This window comes from Cannabis sativa, chromosome 3 (genome assembly GCF_029168945.1).
Source record: "Cannabis sativa cultivar Pink pepper isolate KNU-18-1 chromosome 3, ASM2916894v1, whole genome shotgun sequence".
NCBI lineage: Eukaryota > Viridiplantae > Streptophyta > Magnoliopsida > Rosales > Cannabaceae > Cannabis > Cannabis sativa.
The window spans coordinates 31,030,482-31,036,280 of NC_083603.1; positions in this window are offsets into that span (position 1 = coordinate 31,030,482).

The window sequence follows — 5,799 nt, forward strand, 5'->3', positions numbered from 1 at the left end:
TGGGAGCATTAACATAAATATGGAGTCTATAACTTCTATAGGAATTTAGAAGTGAAATGATGATATCCTTCGAGCTTGGCTAAACAGAGATAAATGGTGGAGATCTCATTTCACTTCGCTGAAATATCATTTATACGGAGCTAAGTGTTTTAGGGATAAAATACATTGAAGGTGTAACAGTAACTTAGTGCCTATTCAATGTAGATCATCTATTAGAGGGTCATTGATCAAATTAGGATTATAACAATGGATAACTAATACCATATCTATATCGTGGAACATATAGAGCGTTCTATATGACTGAGAGTGCAATTCTAAGTTCTAAGTGTGGATTCAATAAGGAATTAATAAGTTAGGAAATTTACTTGGTAAATTCGGTTCGACTTATTGGAAGCTCGGTTTATATAGGCCCATGGTCCCCATACTAGTTGAGACCATACTGCTTGTAAGACTCAGTTAATTGATTTTGATTAATCAATTATAATTCTAAAGTTAGACTATGTCTAGTTTATGAATTTTCACTAAACAAGGGCGAAATTGTAAAGAAAAGAGATTCTAGGTTTTATTTGTTAATTAAGAGACTTTATATGTGTAATTGATAAATATATTAAGTGACAATATTATTTAATAATTAATTTTTAGTTATTAAATAATTAGAATTGGCATTTAAATGGTTGAATTTGAAAATTGGCATTTTTGAGAAAATGAGATGCATAAATGATAAAACAGCAAAATTGCATAAGTGAGGCCCATTAAGCACAGCCCAGGCCGGCCACTCTTGTAGGCTTTTATCATTTATTTTTTCATTATTTTAATGCCAAATAATTCTAACTTAAACATAGGTGGTTACCTATAAATAGATAGTGATGGCTCTCATTCACACTTAACTTTTGTTGACTTTGTCAAATGAAAAGTTGAGCCTCCTATTCTTTTCTCTATAGCCGAAACCACTTCCCTTCTCTTTTCTTCTCTTCAATTTCGAAATCCTTGAGTGATAGAGTAGTGCCCACACACATCAAGTGATATCTCAATCATAGTGTGTAAGACTGTAGGAGATTCCAAACAACAAGAAGGAGAATCAGCATCGAAGGAAGGAGAGAAAGAGATCCAGGTTCAGATCTTTGTGATGCTCTGCTACAGAAAGGAATCAAGGGCTAGAGATCTGAACGGAAGGAGTCATTATATTCCGCTGCACCCAATGTAAGGTTTCCTAAACTTTATATGTGTTTATTTCATTGTTTTAGAATTCATATTAGGATGTAACATACATGGTAGTAAATCTAGATCCTGGTAACATATTTCCAACAACTGACACCTGAGCCATGGTAATGATTTACTTTCATGAAATATGAATTAAAACGATGATTTATGTTGATTTGGATGGTTTCATGTGGTTTATGTGCTTATTTGATGATAGTTTAGAAATCGCAATATATGTTACTGAAATATTTTTTATTTCAATCTGGAATTATTTTTTCTGGAAAGTAGACAAAAAAATTAATAAATTTAGACTTTTACAGAACCTAATTTGGATTTTTAATGAATTAGTTATGATTTTTTGAAGTTAAACGAAAATATTAGGGTTTGAAAGCACACTCGCACGCTCATGGGACAAAATCCCTTCAGACAAAGCCTTGTCCGAAGCTTCCCTTGTGTCACGCCCATGTTTCTCGGCCATGGAGGCTGCATGCAGGGGTATGCCCCTGTGCACCAAACTTGTTTTCTTCATAACTTTTGATTCAAAAATCGTTTTTCATTGAAACAAAAGCCAATTTTTGGCAGAATTTTGTGTAGAATCTAAATTTTCAATTAAAAATCTAATTGTCAGAATAAATTAATTTTTATTAATTTTTTAATTAATTAAAATTAGTTTTTGATATTAGTAGACTTTGAATTTTGAAAATTTAATTTCTCACAAAGAAGCCTTATGGTTAATTTTGAAATTTTACATTATTTTATTTATTTTAATTATAAGATCAGATATTATTTTTTATTAAATTTCAATGATCTTACTTTGATATTAAAATATTATCTTTTAAAATAATCTTGTTCAAATTTTGAAAGTTTGCTAACCATATCATATTTTTTTTCAAATTGGTTATTTTTTGAAATATATTTTATTAATTAAAACTATAAGATTAGAAATATGTTAGGTTTAACATTTTATCTTATCAGACATTTTTTTATTAAAATGATATTTTGGCGAAAAATAACATGAAATTTGAAAAATTGGTTAGTTTAGTTTGAATAGATATTTTAGGGTTTCAAACCTTAAATTTTTCAAACTTATTTTTTTTTTTAATATTCTAACCATATAAAATATCTTATTTTTTAATTAGTTTATTTATGTAATATTTAAATTTATTAAATTATAAGACTTAATATAATAATGAAATGTCTAAATTTAAAATTCAAGATATTGTATTATATTATCTTTTTAGAAATTTTAAATAAATTTAAATTTTGAATAAACTTGATACTTGAAAAATTGGTTAGATATTTTTTTAAAATTTTTTGTTAGAATTTAGGAAATTTAGCAGTTTGTTGAATTTTGAATTTTTTTCAAATATTCTCTAACAGCCTAAATTTGAATTCTAGTTAAGATATTTATTTTAAAATTTAATTTTTTTAAAATTTTAAAATTGAGATATTTTAGCTTACTTTCCAGATATTTCAGATCAGTTATTTGTTTGTATTGTTTGTTTATATATTAATATACAAATTTTTTTTTACAAACCTATTATTTATTTGATCTAAATTTCTATGATTAACTTGTTGACAAATCAAATTACGGGTGAGCAACGGTCGGTTTGGTCGGTTTTTTACACAAAAAAAATCCAAAATTCAGTTTTTGGTTTTTATGGTTCTAATCCGAAAACCGACCGACCATTATAAAAATATTAAAAAACCGACCGTTTTAATCCACGGTTTGGTCGGTTTAAACCGACCAAACCGAACTTTATTTTTTTAAAAAAAAAAATAAGTTTTTAAATTTTTTATAAATATTTGAAAACCAAAAAAATAAAGTATTGTATCAAATATCATATAATTTAAAAATAAAACTTTCTTAGTTAAATAAATAATGTAAAATAAACTTTTTTAAATTTGTTCAAATTATTTGTACTACTAATATGATAGTGAGTTATATTAAAAAACTAGTATTATTTTATGTATGTGTGTATATAATACATAAATGCATCAAATTATAATAAAATAAAATAATGAATAATTGAGACTTTAAATAAAAAAGATATAAGTAAAATTAGTTTAATAAAATTGTATATTAAATATGTGCAAAAATAATATATATTATATATAATATATATGTTCGGTCGGTTCTCGGTTTAATCGCTCGATTTTCCATTGACACTAAAACCGACCATGTTAAGGCAGTTTTAACTTGTACCGCCCCGATATTTTGCCTTATTTTACAAAAATACTATTTTCATGCATAATTTGAAAAGATAAAAAAAAAAAAAAATTAAATACAACAGTGGATTTTAAAAAAAAATCAAAATGCAACAGAGAAGGATCCTTCATTTGTAAAACAAGATACAGTAAGTAAATAATTTTAAATAATGCATTTCCACTGTGTTAGATTTATCAACTGCTTAAAATAAAACTAAGGCACCACCGGCGTTCTAGATCGTTTGTCCGCCCGTAGCCGCTCACAGTATACGTACCAGAACTGACCCTGCTCACTATACATACTTCCCTGTCTAATACCTGTAGGGGGAAAGTAAGGGGGGTGAGCTAAAAGCTCAGAGGAAATGCTTATCAAACAATACCATATAATATCACACATACCATTAATGTATTTATTAAGTTTTAGCATTATCATACATGCTCTTTTATAACTATAACCAAATAACTGTACATATGGAAACCTTTATCATACAAGTCCATATTATTTGTTCACACCGTACACATATACAGAGATCATAACTCCAATATCATACTCATAACATAATCATATCAATACTATAAATAATAATGTCATTATCACAACAATGGCATATCATAGCCATTACTTACATAACCCGGGCCTAGCCTGACCCTACAATATTCTGGGCCTAATCTGCCCATATAATAACATGGGCCTATGCAGCCCTACCATTGTTATAGGATAGGGTATCTCTATATTCAACAGTAACATCACTGTATCATACCCACCATAACAATGTCATACACGAATCAGACAAATGTAGGGTAGGGTATCTCTACATTCAACGGCCTTATCCCGTATCATACCCCACCATGGCCCCTCATTTGTACCTGAGACGTTAGCATACAACATACAACATACAACATACAACACAGCACATACATTATACAACATACAACACACAAATCGTACCAACCATAACATATATCGATTCACAAACTCATATTGTGTCCATACCACACATTCTCAGTACTATATACACATTCATAATAATACATCACAAATAATATTTCAATAGACAAATAATTTAAATTATGCAGTTCAACACATAAAAACTACTTAATTTCCTTACCTCAAATCCCGCTGCTTAAGAGTTGTTATCTCGTCACTACTACCTATAATAAGACATGGGTCAAGGCCCTAATATTAAAATTCGTACTCTTACAGTACAGCAGAAAGATTACTATTTTTGACCAACAACTACACTAATTCAGTAAAAGTTGTCTTCATAAAAATTATAGGAAATTCCATTATCTTTCCAACGATATAAAGATCATTAAAAATTGATTAAAACTGAGAGAGTTATGATTGTTTTACTTAAACTATTTCTGAGAAGGAATATGGAGTAACGAATTATACGACTTAGCAAAAATACAAACTTTTTGTATTGAAAGGTTTAGAACTAGAAGATAACATCTTCATGAAAGTTTTAGGAAATTAAATTCCCTTTCCAATGATACCAAAATCTCTGAAATTAGAATTATATTCAAAGAGATATTACAATTTTACCAAAACAGTTTTGGAAGAACAAGATTCAAGAAACGAATTACATGATACAGAAGGAAACTAACTTTTCGACATAGTATAACTCCGAATTCACGAAATGTTTCTTCATGAAACTTATGGCCAATTGAATAAGCTTTAAAACCATATATAGATCATTAAAAATGGACAAGAGTTGAGAGAGTTATAGTATTTTAAGTGAAAGTACTTTTTCTGGGAATATGAAAAAAATGATTTACAATAATATCAGAAAGATGATAATTTTCGACATAGAATATCACCGAAATGGTGAATAGTTTCTTCATACAAATTTTAGATCATCGAATAAGCTTTCTAACGATATAAAAATCGCTGGAAACGGATCAATATTGAGAGAGATATGACTATTTTACTAAGACAATAATTTTCAGAAAAAAAATAAAAACGAGATTTCATAGTTTAACCTAAAAGTTCACAAAGTTTAACCTAAAAGTTCACAACAATAAGTGGAAGAACTCTCTTACCTCTTGATGACTCTTCTTAATCAGTGCTAGATCTTGAAATCTCAAATTATTAGAATGGTGATGATGATCTCAATGTCATGTTGATGAAAATCATGAGTTGTTTGGCGAAGAGAATGAAACAAGAAGGAAAATTATAAATCTTTGATAGATAGCGAGATGGATAACTTGTAGGATATAAGATTTTATGAGTGTCTTCTCTAAGAATTGTGTTCAGGCTGAAAGAAAGAGATTGAGATTGAGTTTTATTTTTTTCTTAGGGTTAGAGACTCTGCATATTACGTATCAAGAATGTGATAGATTTAGGTTTTATAATCTAATTAAATCTATAAAAGAAAATAATAAAATAAC